The sequence below is a fragment of the Ranitomeya variabilis genome, chromosome 2, assembly GCF_051348905.1.
Source record: "Ranitomeya variabilis isolate aRanVar5 chromosome 2, aRanVar5.hap1, whole genome shotgun sequence".
Lineage (NCBI taxonomy): Eukaryota > Metazoa > Chordata > Amphibia > Anura > Dendrobatidae > Ranitomeya > Ranitomeya variabilis.
This window is the reverse complement of record NC_135233.1, coordinates 1,091,339,767-1,091,357,533: the sequence shown is the minus strand read 5'-3', so window position 1 is coordinate 1,091,357,533 and position 17,767 is coordinate 1,091,339,767. Positions and strand designations below refer to the sequence as shown.

The 17,767-nt window shown below is 51.4% G+C and overlaps 1 protein-coding gene across 3 annotated transcripts in view; it reads left to right on the top strand.

The window, feature by feature from the left end:
- Positions 1–9,868: 9,868 nt before the first annotated feature.
- Positions 9,869–17,767, top strand: part of ZNF395 (zinc finger protein 395) — a 37,395-nt gene continuing 29,496 nt past the window's right edge. The window contains exon 1 of one of the 3 annotated variants that reach the window (XM_077291747.1): positions 9,869–9,890. The gene's annotated coding sequence lies outside the window, so the exon portion shown is untranslated. Of the gene's footprint in view, positions 9,891–12,429; positions 12,766–17,767 lie in introns of those variants that run through there. The other 2 variants (XM_077291749.1, XR_013222003.1) reach the window with 2 other exon arrangements.

Below are 17,767 nucleotides of genomic sequence, written 5' to 3'. Positions count from 1 at the left end.
CATATAGGATCGTATAGCCAATTCAATATTTTTTTAAGTAAGCACAACAGTCTCATCAGGTCTAGAAATTAAATTTTGTGTTGTGAAATTTGATGACAAAATTGATCTCAATGAACGTATTTTTGGCTTAAAATAATTATTTTAAATAGTAAATGGGATTAGGGTCACAGCTGATGGAGGGAATGATATCATTACATACATTAAGCATTACGTGTAATATTACAAGATATATCACTGTCTGAATAATACTGCCATCAATAGCATAACACTACTAACACTACTGGTGCCCAGAAAACACAAGAATCATATTAGTAGTGCCCATATATTACTATTCGTGCCCATACAATACCACCGGCCCTATCCGCCATGGTGCTCGGCTGTATCTGATCGCTCACTATTGCAGCTGCCTCTGTTTCTATTCGCTGGGAAATCCCAGACAGTGTCGTCATGCAGCAGCGAGTGACGGTGACAGCCGGGCGGCCGCTCTGTTACCTGCAGTGATGGCAGAAATAGAGTGAGGAGCCAGCGGCCGGCCAGGCAGGAGATGCCCCATTACTGTGCCAGCAGCGTGCCCTGCATTCATTACTGTACCCCCTATACATGGAACGTGTCAGACTCCTGACTGCTGTGCAGCACAGACACACAGGGGAGAGACTGTAATATAGGGGAAGAGCATTACATTACTGATCCGGAGTTACATCCTGTATTATACCCCAGAGCTGCACTCACTATTCTGCTGGTGCAGTCACTGTGTACATACATTACATTACTGATCCTGAGTTACGTCCTGTATTATACCCCAGAGCTGCACTCACTATTCTGCTGGTGCAGTCACTGTGTACATACATTACATTACTGATCCTGAGTTACATCCTGTATTATACCCCAGAGCTGCACTCACTATTCTGCTGGTGCAGTCACTGTGTACATACATTACATTACTGATCCTGAGTTACATCCTGTATTATACTCCAGAGCTGCACTCACTATTCTGCTGGTGCAGTCACTGTGTACATACATTACATTACTGATCCTGAGTTACATCCTGTATTATACCCCAGAGCTGCACTCACTATTCTGCTGGTGCAGTCACTGTGTACATACATTACATTACTGATCCGGAGTTACACCCTGTATTATACCCCAGAGCTGCACTCACTATTCTGCTGGTGCAGTCACTGTGTACATACATTACATTACTGATCCTGAGTTACATCCTGTATTATACCCCAGAGCTGCACTCACTATTCTGCTGGTGCAGTCACTGTGTACATACATTACATTACTGATCCGGAGTTACACCCTGTATTATACCCCAGAGCTGCACTCACTATTCTGCTGTTGCAGTCACTGTGTACATACATTACTGATCCTGAGTTACACCCTGTATTATACCCCAGAGCTGCACTCACTATTCTGCTGGTGCAGTCACTGTGTACATACATTACTGATCCTGAGTTACATCCTGTATTATACTCCAGAGCTGCACTCAGTATTCTGCTGGTGCAGTCACTGTGTACATACATTACTGATCCTGAGTTACATCCTGTATTATACCCCAGAGCTGCACTCACTATTCTGCTGGTGCAGTCACTGTGTACATACATTACATTACTGATCCTGAGTTACATCCTGTATTATACTCCAGAGCTGCACTCACTATTCTGCTGGTGCAGTCACTGTGTACATACATTACATTACTGATCCTGAGTTACACCCTGTATTATACCCCAGAGCTGCACTCACTATTCTGCTGGTGCAGTCACTGTGTACATACATTACTGATCCTGAGTTACTTCCTGTATTATACCCCAGAGCTGCACTCACTATTCTGCTGGTGCAGTCACTGTGTACATACATTACATTACTGATCCTGAGTTACATTCTGTATTATACTCCAGAGCTGCACTCACTATTCTGCTGGTGCAGTCACTCTGTACATACATTACATTACTGATCCTGAGTTACATCCTGTATTATTCTCCAGAGCTGCACTCACTATTCTGCTGGTGCAGTCACTGTGTACATACATTACATTACTGATCCTGAGTTACACCCTGTATTATACCCCAGAGCTGCACTCACTATTCTGCTGGTGCAGTCACTGTGTAAATACATTACATTACTGATCCTGAGTTACATCCTGTATTATACTCCAGAGCTGCACTCACTATTCTGCTGGTGCAGTCACTGTGTACATACATTACATTACTGATCCTGAGTTACATTCTGTATTATACTCCAGAGCTGCACTCACTATTCTGCTGGTGCAGTCACTCTGTACATTACTGATCCTGAGTTACATCCTGTATTATTCTCCAGAGCTGCACTCACTATTCTGCTGGTGCAGTCACTGTGTACATACATTACATTACTGATCCTGAGTTACACCCTGTATTATACCCCAGAGCTGCACCCGCTATTCTGCTGGTGCAGTCACTGTGTACATACATTACATTACTGATCCTGAGTTACACCCTGTATTATACCCCAGAGCTGCACTCACTATTCTGCTGGTGCAGTCACTGTGTACATACATTACTGATCCTGAGTTACTTCCTGTATTATACCCCAGAGCTGCACTCACTATTCTGCTGGTGCAGTCACTGTGTACATACATTACATTACTGATCCTGAGTTACACCCTGTATTATACCCCAGAGCTGCACTCACTATTCTGCTGGTGCAGTCACTGTGTACATACATTACTGATCCTGAGTTACATCCTGTATTATACTCCAGAGCTGCACTCACTATTCTGCTGGTGCAGTCACTGTGTACATACATTACATTACTGATCCTGAGTTATATCCTGTGTTATACTCCAGAGCGGCACTCACTATTCTGCTGGTGCAGTCACTGTGTACATACATTACTGATCCTGAGTTACATCCTGTATTATACCCCAGAGCTGCACTCACTATTCTGCTGGTACAGTCACTGTGTACATACATTACACTACTGATCCTGAGTTACATCCTGTATTATACTCCAGAGCTGCACTCACTATTCTGCTGGTGCAGTCACTGTGTACATACATTACATTACTGATCCTGAGTTACACCCTGTATTATACCCCAGAGCTGCACTCACTATTCTGCTGGTGCAGTCACTGTGTACATACATTACATTACTGATCCTGAGTTACACCCTGTATTATACCCCAGAGCTGCACTCATTATTCTGCTGGTGCAATCACTGTGTACATACATTACTGATCCTGAGTTACATCCTGTATTATACCCCAGAGCTGCACTCATTATTCTGCTGGTGCAGTCACTGTGTACATACATTACATTACTGATCCTGAGTTACACCCTGTATTATACCCCAGAGCTGCACTCATTATTCTGCTGGTGGAGTCACTGTGTACATACATTACTGATCCTGAGTTACATCCTGTATTATACTCCGGAGCTGCACTCACTGTTCTGCCTGTGGGACGGCATGGGTGGAAAATCATGAGAACACAGCGACTTTGATTGCATGTGCACAGAAGACATTGTAAGCTGTCATGGTCCTAATAAAAGTAGCGTGGTCTCTTTAAACAGCAGCTAAAGCCCATTATTCATTCTTTACATTGCATAGTTCGTGGATTAGGAGCAGCATGCGATATTCCTGGCGCCACGGATATAAAACGTTATTTACATACTGGAGCTATCAAATGTTATGGCGTATCCCGGACAATCCGGCTTTGTACATTTCTGCAGAAAACCACATGGTATTCGAGAATAATTGTAGACAGCGGAGAGAAGGGAGAGCCTGGCGCGACTCCACGTAGATCGCCTCCCCCAAAAATATAAGAGAGGGTGAAGATGAGAGAGACGCAACATGAGTAACATATAAAAATAATGGCGACTTAATAACGTTCTCCGATTCTTGGTGCTTCCATCCCTCTCCCATCTCCGCTGTTACTGAAGAACCGTCCCGATTTCTGCGCATACGATACACCATGGTATCTGTGATGTTATCAGACTCGGGCAGGATGAGATTCATTGTCTGCACTGATACATATAGATTGTTACTATCGGGAAGACGTCACCTTCCAGGAAGATCTAGACTGTAAATCACTGTAGCAAACCCTCAGAGAAATTAGACATAATTTCACACAAAACATCAAAAATGAGCCGGACAAAATTGTTGGCACCATTCCAAAAATTGTGGGTAAACAACTTAGTTTTAAGCATGTGATGCTCGTTCAATCTCACCTGTGGCAAGTAACAGATGTGGGGAATATGAAAATAACACCTGAAACCAGATAAAAAGGGGAGAAGTTAATGCATTCTTTGCATTGTGTGAAGAACAGAAATAGGAGAACTGTCTGAGGACTTGAGATCCAAAATTGTTGAAATATATCAACAATCTCAAGGTTACAAGTCCATCTCCAGAGATCTTGATGTTCCTTTGTCCATGGTGCATAACATAATCAAGAAGTTTACAACCCATGGCACTTTAGGTAATCTCCCTGGATTTGGGTCGCAGTGTAGTGTCCAGTGTCAGTACACTGGGTTTGTGTCCTAGGTCATAGGTCTTCCAGCAGGACAATGACCTCAAACAGACTTCAAGAAGCCCCCAGAAATGGATGGAAACAAAGCGCTGGAGAGTTCTGAAGCGGCAGCAATGAGTCCGGATCTAAATCCCATCGATCATCTGTGGAAAGATCGATCTTGTGTAAACCTAGGTAGGTCCACCAGGATCTTCTCCGCCATTTTCTCGCCAGTATAAAACCATCGGGTTGCTGGTCTTCCTCTTCCCTTGTTCTTCTATCCTTCTGACCATGATGTCCTTCTCCAGTGATTGCTCTCTTCGTATGATGAGTCCACAGTAGACAAGTCCCAGCTTGGTGATTCTTGCCCTGATCGACCTACGTGGCTTGTTTTGTCCCAAGATTGACTGGTTTGTTCTTCTTGCCATCCATGGAATTGAAAACATTTTTCTCCACCTTTCGAAGGCGTTGATTCTTCTTCTGTCTTGTCTCTTTATCGTCCAGGTTTCCCATCCAGAAAAGACCAGACTATTTGAGCCGCGTCTTTATCACCAGCGAAATGTTCCTCGATTTCAAGACCTCGTCCAGTGACTTAATTATTGATTTGACCATAGCTATTCATCGCTGTATCTTGAGAGATCCTTGATCCGAGTAGACTGAAGTCCTTTACAACTTCCATTTCCTCTCCGTCCATCTCATGGCAGTACCTGGTAGTAACAATATTTGTCTTCCGTGAGTCCCATGGTTGAGCTTTCCATCTTGACCCTCCATAATAAGTCCTTCATTCCATCTATACTTCTTGCTATCAATGTTGTATCTTCTGTGTATTTGAGAATGTTGATGACCCGTCCAGCAATTTTGATGTCTTCTTCTTTTTCGACAAGTAAAATATCTTCTGTATATAAATTGGAGATAAATGGTGGCAGGACGCCGCTTTGTCCGATGCCTCGCTCTACTTTGAACCATGTTGTGTTTTGTTCAGTGATATTATTAATTAGTGATAAAACTAAGTACAGTTATAACTATTCCGAGGTCCAATCCATTGTCTGCATTTACTTTTGTAAATATGTTAATGAGTTTATGATCATGTGATCGAGGAACACTGATATATCAAAGTTTCCTACTAGACTTTTTATTTTTTCTGGACAGTTTCTCAAAAACTCACACTATGTATTTTCCAGACACATTGGAAAACCTTCGTAAATCCTCATGATTCTAAGTGATCCGTGATCTACAGCCCATAATTCTGATATGGAGACGTCTGCTGCGTTCTCTGTAAACTGGAAAATGATGAGAATTAAAGTCATAATTATCTTTATCATTTTTTTGTTTAAAAATCACGGACTCCTCAAACTTTTTATGTCTTTTTTTATGGACAGTTCTGGAATTTCTGCACAGTGGGTGACCCTGTGCTCTACAGACCATTGGGATATACTTTGTTACTGAAGTTCTATGAACCCAAATGTTGCCACGTGAGCTATATAGCGTCCACTTTTCATTTGCACAGTTGTGCGCTCTCGCCTGAAATCACTCTTTATTTGGTGTTGCTCCACTATTTTCCTAATGATAGATATAATTGATCAGATATTATTATTTATTATTATAGCGCCATTTGAGGAGGGGTGTACATAATAAAAACAAGATATATAACCAATTATGTCTTTATTTGCTTGATGATGATATTCTCTCTCGTTGGACACCAGGAGAATGTTTCCTACAGATATGCTGTAAAATGATGGGAAGGATCTTTTCTTGGGTCAATCTGAAACAATGTAATCCCAGGTGTCTGATAGAGAGTGAGACAAAATCTATATGTCACCAATTATTTGCAGTGACAAAGTTGGGACAATGTATCATTAACCCTTATTTAGACAGCGTCCACAAATCCCTCAAGGCTGTGCACCGAAAGTATTCGTCCCCCCCTTTGCCTTACCCCACGCCCTGATGATCCCGTTCCCAGCCTTGTGCACACAGTTACAGATATAGTCCATGTGGCTGGTTTCTAGTTGGGGGAAGTGGCCTCCATATACAATGTATGCATAATATTGATTGACCTATGGCCCAAGATGTCGGTCATCGCAGGCACCATATACAGTAGTGCAGTTCTTTTTTTTGCAATCTTTTTGGCTAAATGACAGCTGCAATCTGCTTGGTCCATATTGATCAGTACTGGGCCAAAAGAACTTTATAGAGGGAAATATGGGGGCTTTATGGGTCTTGGACATTTCCGGCACAACCATAGAATATGCCCCCAAGAGATGCCAATTTCACCTTGAGTTTGCCTGTGCGGTTCTCTCCCATTGAGGCGAGCGGCCATTTGTGACCACTTCTCCAAAGGTGAAAGACGGGGGAGCGTGTGCCTGAGGGGTCACTACGACCGACACTGCTATAGGGTCAATATTGTGGCTTTTTGTGGGAACGATCTATGGCACGGATGGTAATATTGCAAAATATTGGATTAAATAATTCATGAAAAAGGATCTACAACTGCCCATTGGCGGGCTCCCAGTCCCCATAGAATGTAATGGAGCCAGCCCCCCATAGAATGTAATGCAGCACAGCCCCCATAGAATGTAATGCAGCCAGCCCCCATAGAATATAATGCAGCCAGCCCCCCATAGAATGTAATGCAGCACAGCCCCCATAGAATGTAATGCAGCCAGCCCCATAGAATGTAATGCAGCCAGCCCCATAGAATATAATGCAGCCAGCCCCCCATAGAATGTAATGCAGCACAGCCCCATAGAATGTAATGCAGCACAGCCCCCACAGAATGTAATGCAGCCAGCCCCCCATAGAATGTAATGCAGCACAGCCCCCACAGAATGTAATGCAGCCAGCCCCCCATAGAATGTAATGCAGCACAGCCCCCATAGAATGTAATGCAGACATCCCCCATAGAATGTAATGCAGCACAGACCCCATAGAATGTAATGCAGCACAGCCACCCATAAAATGTAATACAGCACAGGCCCCATAGAATGTAATGCAGCACAGCCACCCATAGAATGCAATGCAGCCAGCCCCCATAGAATATAATGCAGCCAGCCCCCATAGAATGTAATGCAGCACAGCCCCCATAGAATGTAATGCAGCACAGCCACCCATAGAATGTAATGCAGCCAGCCCCCATAGAATATAATGCAGCCAGCCCCCATAGAATATAATGCAGCCAGCCCCCATAGAATGTAATGCAGCACAGACCCCATAGAATGTAATGCAGCACAGCCCCCATAGAATGTAATGCAGCCAGCCCCCATAGAATGTAATGCAGCACAGCCCCCATAGAATGTAATGCAGCTCCAATCTGGAGTGCTCACTAGCCCCGCGCTCCTCTACTCTGAACTACGAGGAACAGCGATGGGGGAGGGAGCAGTGACAGAAAGGGAACGCACAGAACTGGCTGGACGGCCGCGAGATGCCCAGTGCAAGAATGTCACAGAACTGGAGTCGCATGACGCAGCCGCCACATTCTAGGATATTGCTGGATGGCAAAATAAAAAAATAAAAAAGTTGCATTCCCCCATATTTATCTGCAGCTGATCTGTGCTATTATGTAACACGAGCTGATGACTCTAATATAGGACACTTGTAGGAATATTCCAAGATTATTATTATTTTTTTCCTATTTGACTGCTAACTACCTGCCTGTTCTGCCCGATGCCGGCTCAGAGGGATCATGGACGGCTCCTGCTGGCGATTGTGCTGCGTCACGGCTGCTCTGCCCACAGGGAGTGACTGCCATCCTCATGCTGATTGACACCTGACTCCTCGCGGTTAGGCAGCAGGGAGCGCACTGTCACACAGCATGACATCGGTCGATGTGAAGTCACCGGAAGCTGCAGAGTTGCCGGCTGGAGTGACCCATGACCAAGGCAGGTACTTAGCAACTAACCCTAAGTTCTTAGGCTTAAAGTTCCGAACATCCCCTTTTAGGACGCGACCACTGTTATACACACGGCCGCGTCCCCTACACCCATAGGCGCTCGGCTCGTCTGAGCTTCATGTTTTCATGTCAAATTCCAACAGCCCGATCACATCCAGAGGAAAGTCAGTGGCCCCCCCCATACACATAGGAGAGTCAGCCGGACCCCCCAACTGTCCCCCAAATCAGTGGCTGGATCGCCACAAGGAGACTGTACCTCGCAGCAGCCACGTTTCATCCTTTAATCTTCACAATCGACCTCGTGCTAAAGATCCTGGGGGGGGCGAAACTTTGTGTAACTTTGTTGCAACTTTCATAACAATCTTATGTTTTCTTTTACGAATAAAAACTTAGCATTACATTAATCAATAGTGAGCGGTGAAATCTCTGTTACCTCGGTCTAGGGGTCACGTACCCCAATCCACCAGCTCCTCGCCAACCAGTCTAGTACCTGTGTATTGGGGCGTCGGGGTGACAGCTGCCACCGAGACTTCAGGGTTATGACTATATGGAGACCCCACGAGAGTCACCGTGATGACGGCCCTCCGATAAGACCCCAAACATATAAGACCCCAAACTTATCAGACCAACATTGTCCAGACCCTGGATATTGACAGACTATGCGGCGTGTACAATGTCGGACCACTGTACTTTTTTCTCTCTTGGGGTGCGTTCATACGACACTTTTATTTTTTTGCTTAGTTTAGGACTTGTGCACACGACCGTGTTTTCGGTCCCTAAAATAAAAAAACGGAACAACGTTATCCAAGATTAACAATTTTTTCCCCGGAGTGAATCTGCATGTAAAAAAAAAATCGCAGCACGCATGATTTTCCTCCAAAAATCGGAGGAGTCTCAGACACAAAAGTCTACGGGGGCAAGAAAAAAAAAATAAATTGGATGCCAAATGGAACCACAGTAGTTCTGGGGTTATTATTATGGGGGAAGTGTAGTTGGCACTTATACAGGGGGCATTCTAGGAGTATGGAACAGTTATGTGGACGCAGACTCTTCCTAATCCTGGGTGTAGTCGGGTCGAGGTCGGTATCTCTCCCGACAATTCGGACTCAGGGTTTTGGCCCCTGGAGGTGCCGCAGTTGTGGCCGTTTTTTGCCGCAGTTGTGGCCGTTTTTTGCCGCAGTTGTGGCCGTTTTTGCCGCAGTTGTGGCCGTTTTTTTGCCGCAGTTGTGGCCGTTTTTTGCCGCAGTTGTGGCCGTTTTTTTGCCGCAGCTCTTGTTCTGTTTATTGACAAATGGTTCCATTGTTTATTTCCGAGTTGCTCCATTGTTGCAGGCCGCATTCCTGAGCCGGCACGGGGCAGCCCCGGGGAAGCCTCCTCCACACGTGGATGTCTGCACGTAGTCACCAGCAGCCGGCACAGACCGGCTCTCGGTCCCCGCCCCCTCCCCGAGCCCTCTGCTGTCAGTCACCGGCTGCTGCCACCGCTGCCGACAATCTGACTGGGGTCCCTGGCATAGGGTACAGTCTGGCTGCAGCCCCCCGCCACGGGGCATTTTATTTATTTATTTTTCATTTTTTGTTTCCACAACAAATCCACGAGGTTCCTGCCCACCCACGCACCCACTCCCTGCTCCTGCGCATGCGCTGCCGATGTGTCCAACACAACAAGCCGGGGGCTCACAGAGGAGTTTGGGGCTGCAGAACACAAACAGATTCCAGGCCGGGACCCTCCCTCCTCTGTGCGCCCACCCACGTGCCGGCAGAGCGCACAAACACTGCAGCCATCTTATCCGATCGTCTGCAGCTTCTGCCGGCCTGTGCTGCTGCAGAACATCTTGACAGGCTGAGTCGTCGCATCACTTCTCGTTCGTTAAAGAGATTCTGCAGCAGCTGTGATTTGCTAATTAGTGCATGCATCTGTGTCATAAATAGGAACCGCTGCTGCTGCAGAACCTCTGCTCAGAGTGAACTGTGCTTTGAGTAGACTCTGTGGTCTGCATGTGTGTGCAGGAAACTGCTCAAGACAATGGGAACTTCTGCTGCTGCAGGACATCTTGCCTGGCTGAAACTATACAGCAGTACAATCAGATCTATCATATTGGCTGCTGCAGAACATCTTGTCAGGCAGAGCTGTCCATCACGTCCTCTAAGTTTTTGCAGCAGCTGTGATTTGCTTATTAGTGCATGCATCTAGTTTGTGATATATAGGGACCTGCTGCTGCTGCAGAACCCCTTATCAGGAGAAGGTATTACTTGGCTTTTAAAGAAATTCTGCAGCAGCTGCAATTAATCTATATGTGCATGAAACTGGCCTACTAAATCTAGCGACCTCTGCTGCTGCAGAACAGCTTGACCAATTGATATACTGCAGCAACAAAGTCAATTAGAAGGCCTACCTTATACCTGGACCCGTGTGCTGCTGCAGAACCTCTTAGCAGACGCTAAGCTATCAATTTGCCTTAAAGAAATTCTGCAGCAGCTGCAATTTGCATATGTGTGCACGAATCTAGTCTACTATATATAGTGACCTCTGCTGATGCAGAACATCTTTCCTGGCAGAGATTCTGTGGCTGCACACTCAATCTGAAGGTTTGTCAGAACCTCTTGTCAGGCTGAATTGTCCCTCCTGCGGCTTTGAAGCGATTTTACAACAATTGTGATTTGCATGTGGTCAGGAAACTGGTCTATAGGGACTTCTGCTGCTGCAGAACATCTTGTCTGGCTGATATTTTGCAGCTGCACAGTCTAACTAGAAGATCATCCTTTTATCAGGACGTCTATGCTGCTGAAGAACATCCTGTCAGGGAGACCTGCCCATCATCTGATTTGCCCCAACATGTCCACCACATACATTACAGGGACCTCTGTGCTGCTGCAGAACCTCTTGCCAAGCATAGCTTTCCATCAAATCTTCATCTGTTAAAAAAAAAGATTCTGCAGCGTTTTTGATTTGTATTTTAATACATTCATCTGGTCTGCCATAAATCCTCCGTTAAAGAGATTCTGCAGCAGCTGTGACGTTCATATTTGTGCATACATCTGGCCTGTCATAAACCCTCTGCTGCTGCAAAACCTCTTGTCAGGCTACGAATCATAGAAGAGATTCTGCAGCAGTTGTGGTTTGCATACTAGTGCACACATCTGGTCTGTCTGCTGCTGCAGAACCTCTTGTCCGGCTGAGTTGCTCATCACTGTTTTTAGAGGTTCTGCAGCAGCTGTGATTGGCATATTTGTGCATGCATCTACTCTTAAAATGGTGCCTCAGCTCCTGCAGAACCTCTTGGCAGGATGATCTGTCCATCACGTTCTCATCTGTTAAAGATATTCTGCAGCAGCTGTGATGTGCATGTTTGTGCACGCTCCTTTGTTGGTGCGGAACCTCTTGTCAGCCTGAGCTGTCCATATGTTAAAGAGGTCCTGCAGCAGCTGTGACGTGCATATTTGTGCATTCATCTTGTCTCTCGTCATAAACCCTCTGCTGTCCCTGAGCTGTCCATCACAAATTCATTTTTATAAGAAGTTCCGCAGCAGCGTGCGATGTGCATATTTGTGCATGCATTAACTCTTACATTGGTGCCACTGCTTCTGCAGAACCTCTTAGGGTGATCTATCCATCACTTTTTGTTTAAGAAGAGATTCTGCAGCAGTTGAGGTTTGCATATTTGCTGCTGAACCTCGTCAGCCTGATCTGTCCATCATTTTTTTTTTTTAGAAGAGGTTCTGTAGCAGCTGCAATGTGCAGATTTGAGCATGCATATTTGCTGCTGCAGAACCTCTTATCAGGTTGATCTATCCTTCACTTTTTTTTTTTAGAAGAGATTCTGCAGCAGTTGTGGTTTGCATATTTGCTGCTGCAGAACCCCTTGTCTGTGCACACGTAGCTGTGTTTTCCGCCTGCGCTGGTGGGTGTGAGTCCGGGGCTGTGCAGCCGCCAATGGCAGGCGGAGGGCTGAGCATGTGGGGAGCTTGTTTACAACTCTGCTCTACCCGGCCGGCAGCAGCGGCGGCAGGAGGAGGAGGACGGGGAGGCGGAGGACTAGGAGGAGGAGGGGCGCGGGCAGCGACGTGCGAGCAGGAAAACCCGGCGCGGCCGCAGCACATTCGGCGCAGTCCCGGCACACAGGGCGCACTCCCCGCCGGCGGCGCACGGAGCCCGGAGCAGCGCGGAGCGCGGAAGGCGCACAACTCCTGCAACTGCGCCAGATCCAGCGGCCGCACAGCCAGGCCCGGAGTCCGCCGCGGGATTCTGCGCGTCCACATCGGAGCTGGGAGAGAGGAGGAGGAGGGAGATCGGCGGCGGAGAAGAGAGGCTGCACGGGGCACACGGGACGCCCATTCCCAGAGCAGCCGGGAGCGCCGACAGCGAGCGGAGGAGGAGGAGGACGGCGGGCAGGTGAGGGGCAGCGTGCACGGGGCTGGGGGTGCAGGTGAGGGGCAGCGTGCACGGGGCTGGGGGTGCAGGTGAGGGGCAGCGTGCACGGGGCTGGGGGTGCAGGTGAGGGGCAGCGTGCACGGGGCTGGGGGTGCAGGATCGGGTGCACGGCTGGGGGTGCAGGTGAGGGTGCACGGCTGGGGGTCCTGTGGGGGAGCTGACTGACAGATGCACTAATGGGGTGCAGCCCCTTGTTTATCTGCATGGGGGGCACCGACCCGTGAGAGCAGCTGATTGATCACTGTGTTTTTGGCGTTCTTTTCCCCGTGTCCCCTCCCCTGTGAGCTCACACCCCCCTCCGAGCTGCCAACTCTGGCCGGCACACCCCCGGTGGCCCGCCTCAGCCGTCACCCCCCCTCCTGCCAGACCAAGCCCCCCTTCCCATCTCATCAGCCATCACACCCTCCCACCAGCCGGCACGCCCCCTTCCAGCCAGTCCAGGCACACCCCCTCCCACTAGCGGAGCACCCCCTCCCCCCCAGACAGTTTCTGACTGCCGCACCCCCTCCCCTCTTGCAAGTTTCCAACCGGCACACCCCCTCCCCTCCCGCCTGTTTCTGACCGGCACACCCCCTCCCCTCCCGCCTGTTTCTGACCGGCACACCCCCTCCCCTCCCGCCAGTTTCTGACCGGCACACCCCCTCCCCTCCCGCCTGTTTCTGACCGGCACACCCCCTTCCCTCCCGCCTGTTTCTGACCGGCACACCCCCTCCCCTCCCGCCTGTTTCTGACCGGCACACCCCCTTCCCTCCCGCCAGTTTCTGACCGGCACACCCCCTCCCCTCCCGCCAGTTTCTGACCGGCACACCCCCTCCCCTCCCGCCAGTTTCTGACCGGCACACCCCCTCCCCTCCCGCCAGTTTCTGACCGGCACACCCCCTTCCCTCCCGCCTGTTTCTGACCGGCACACCCCCTCCCCTCCCGCCAGTTTCTGACCGGCACACCCCCTCCCCTCCCGCCAGTTTCTGACCGGCACACCCCCTCCCCTCCCGCCAGTTTCTGACCGGCACACCCCCTCCCCTCCCGCCAGTTTCTGACCGGCACACCCCCTCCCCTCCCGCCAGTTTCTGACCGTCACACCCCCTCCCCTCCCGCCAGTTTCTGACCGGCACACCCCCTCCCCTCCCGCCAGTTTCTGACCGGCACACCCCCTCCCCTCCTGCCAGTTTCTGACCGGCACACCCCCTCCCCTCCCGCCAGTTTCTGACCGGCACACCCCCTCCCCTCCCGCCAGTTTCTGACCGGCACACCCCCTCCCCTCCCGCCAGTTTCTGACCGGCACACCCCCTCCCCTCCCGCCAGTTTCTGACCGGCACACCCCCTCCCCCTCCCGCCTGTTTGTGACCGGCACACCCCCTTCCCCTCCCGCCTGTTTGTGACCGGCACACCCCCTCCCCTCCCGCCAGTTTCTGATCGGCACACCCCCTTCCCCTCCCGCCTGTTTGTGACCGGCACACCCCCTTCCCCTCCCGCCTGTTTGTGACCGGCACACCCCCTTCCCCTCCCGCCTGTTTGTGACCGGCACACCCCCTCCCCTCCCGCCTGTTTCTGACCGGCACACCCCCTCCCCTCCCGCCTGTTTGTGACCGGCACACCCCCTTCCCTCCCGCCTGTTTCTGACTGGCACACCCCCTTCCCTCCCGCCTGTTTGTGACCGGCACACCCCCTTCCCTCCCGCCTGTTTGTGACCGGCACACCCCCTTCCCTCCCGCCTGTTTCTGACCGGCACACCCCCTTCCCTCCCGCCTGTTTCTGACCGGCACACCCCCTTCCCTCCCGCCTGTTTGTGACCGGCACACCCCCTCCCCTCCCGCCAGTTTCTGATCGGCACACCCCCTCCCCTCCCGCCTGTTTCTGACCGGCACACCCCCTTCCCTCCCGCCTGTTTCTGACCGGCACACCCCCTTCCCTCCCGCCTGTTTGTGACCGGCACACCCCCTCCCCTCCCGCCTGTTTGTGACCGGCACACCCCCTCCCCTCCCGCCTGTTTGTGACCGGCACACCCCCTCCCCTCCCGCCAGTTTCTGATCGGCACACCCCCTCCCCTCCCGCCTGTTTCTGACTGGCACACCCCCTCCCCTCCCGCCTGTTTGTGACCGGCACACCCCCTCCCCTCCCGCCAGTTTCTGATCGGCACACCCCCTCCCCTCCCGCCTGTTTCTGACCGGCACACCCCCTTCCCTCCCGCCTGTTTCTGACTGGCACACCCCCTCCCCTCCCGCCAGTTTCTGATCGGCACACCCCCTCCCCTCCTGACAGACCCACCCCCTCCCCTCCCTCCAGGCCCGGCCAACACTCCCTCCCCCTCTCCTCCCCAGTGACTGCCCCTATAAAGGTCCCCCCATTCTCTTATTTTAGGACACACAGCAGATCTGCTGCAGAATCTCCCGCCGGTGGCATCACCTTTGTTTTGGTGGCAGCATCTGATCTTCTGCAAACCCCATAAAAACGAATGAATTTCTGTTTCTCGAGATATTGGGTGACCCAATGGCTGCAAATGTGGAACCTTCTGGCTGTGTTGATCCTGGCCATTGTGCCGGAGAGGGGGGCTGCGACTATTGGGGCATGTGTACCCCGCTGGGGCTGTGACTCAGTCCCCGGGTGACTCTCACTTATAAAAACTTTTCGGCAACTTTCTGTAGAGAAGTCGAGGACGACACCTGGTGTCTTATGTCCAGCGTCGGGCACAATGCTCACCACCCTGCAGAGCCCAATGGTGGCGCTATGTATCTGCAGTGGGGGGCACGTGCCCATCAGAGCTGCCCGGGGGCCCAGTAATGGATGCCACCTGCAGCGATCCCCATAAGGGTTTATTTCTATGTATCAATGTTTCCATCTGCATCCAGATGTGATGTAACAATGTATCAGCAGCTGTTTGTAAACAATCCGCACCGTGTGCACACACCGTAATGCTGCTGCTCCGCTGTAGTGGTCCACACGGCTCATAATAATAAACTCATTTATTGGACCCCCCAAGGGGGGAAAAGGGGGGGGGGGTCCACATTGTAAACCTCTGTGTAGTCTATAATCTGCAGTGTAGACGTATTCAGTGAGTTCATATTTATCTGTATCCTGGGAAGCGTCTCTACATTGTCTCCCCATCTGCAGACTGTTGTGGCACTACAACTTCCAGCATGCTCTTTTACAGCAACTTAGAAACCTATGAAGACCGTGGACGGTGCAGGATATACGGGAGATAGCGGAGTGTTGCTGCTGTTCTGAAATTCCACGACTACCAATTTTATTCTGAAAAGTGTCATGACGCCGTAGAAATTGTACAAGCTGCAGAACCACAACTCCCAGCATGCAATGTCCTATTATAACAGCGCTATAGTCTGGGGTAGATAAGTGCCCCCTGGGGTTCGATCTCTTTTCTCCACTCTGTGCCGTGTAATCTCCGGGTCCTGGGTTTATTCCAGCTGTTGCTGCTCGGCTGAATCTCGCAGTTCTGCGGCTCGTTCCATCTCTTCTGCCCCCTGCCCTGGATGGAAGGAACTCTGGTCATCTGACTTGTGGGGTCTGGGCAGCAGCCTGCACTCGGGCTGACGCTCTGATTTGTGGGGTCCGGGCAGCAGCCTGCACTCGGGCTGACGCTCTGATTTGTGGGGTCTGGGCAGCAGCCTGCACTCGGGCTGACGCTCTGATTTGTGGGGTCCGGGCAGCAGCCTGCACTCGGGCTGACGCTCTGATTTGTGGGGTCTGGGCAGCAGCCTGCACTCGGGCTGACGCTCTGACATGTGGGGTCCGGGCAGCAGCCTGCACTCGGGCTGACGCTCTAACTTGTGGGGTCTGGGCAGCAGCCTGCACTTGGGCTGACGCTCTGACGTGGGGTCCGGGCAGCAGCCTGCACTCGGGCTGACGCTCTAACTTGTGGGGTCTGGGCAGCAGCCTGCACTTGGGCTGACGCTCTAACTTGTGGGGTCTGGGCAGCAGCCTGCACTCGGGCTGACTCCCTGATTTGTGGGGTCCGGGCAGCAGCCTGCACTCGGGCTGACGCTCTGACGTGGGGTCCGGGCAGCAGCCTGTACTCGGGCTGACGCTCTGATGTTGGGGGTCCGGGCAGCAGCCTGCACTCGGGCTGACGCTCTGATTTGTGGGGTCCGGGCAGCAGCCTGCAATCGGGCTGACGCTCTGATGTTGGGGGTCTGGGCAGCAGCCTGCACTCGGGCTGACGCTCTGACTTGTGGAGGGTCCGGGCCGCAGCCTGCACTCGGGCTGACGCTCTGACATGTGGGGTCCGGGCAGCAGCCTGCACTCAGGCTGACGCTCTAACTTGTGGGGTCTGGGCAGCAGCCTGCACTTGGGCTGACGCTCTGACGTGGGGTCCGGGCAGCAGCCTGCACTCGGGCTGACGCTCTAACTTGTGGGGTCTGGGCAGCAGCCTGCACTCGGGCTGACGCTCTGACGTGGGGTCCGGGCAGCAGCCTGTACTCGGGCTGACGCTCTGATGTTGGGGGTCCGGGCAGCAGCCTGCACTCGGGCTGACGCTCTGATTTGTGGGGTCCGGGCAGCAGCCTGCACTCGGGCTGACGCTCTGATGTTGGGGGTCCGGGCAGCAGCCTGCACTCGGGCTGACGCTCTGACTTGTGGGGTCCGGGCAGCAGCCTGCACTCGGGCTGACGCTCTGACATGTGGGGTCCGGGCCGCAGCCTGCACTCGGGCTGACGCTCTGACATGTGGGGTCCGGGCCGCAGCCTGCACTCGGGCTGACACTCTCACTTTCGGGGTCTGGGCAGCAGCCTGCACTCAGGCTGATGCTCTGATTTGTGGGGTCCGGGCAGCAGCCTGCACTCGGGCTGATGCTCTGACTTGTGTGGTCCGGGCAGCATCCTGCACTCGGGCTGACGCTCTCACTTTCGGGGTCCGGGCAGCAGCCTGCACTCGGGCTGACGCTCTGATGTTGGGGGTCCGGGCAGCAGCCTGCACTCGGGCTGACGCTCTGACTTGTGGGGTCCGGGCAGCA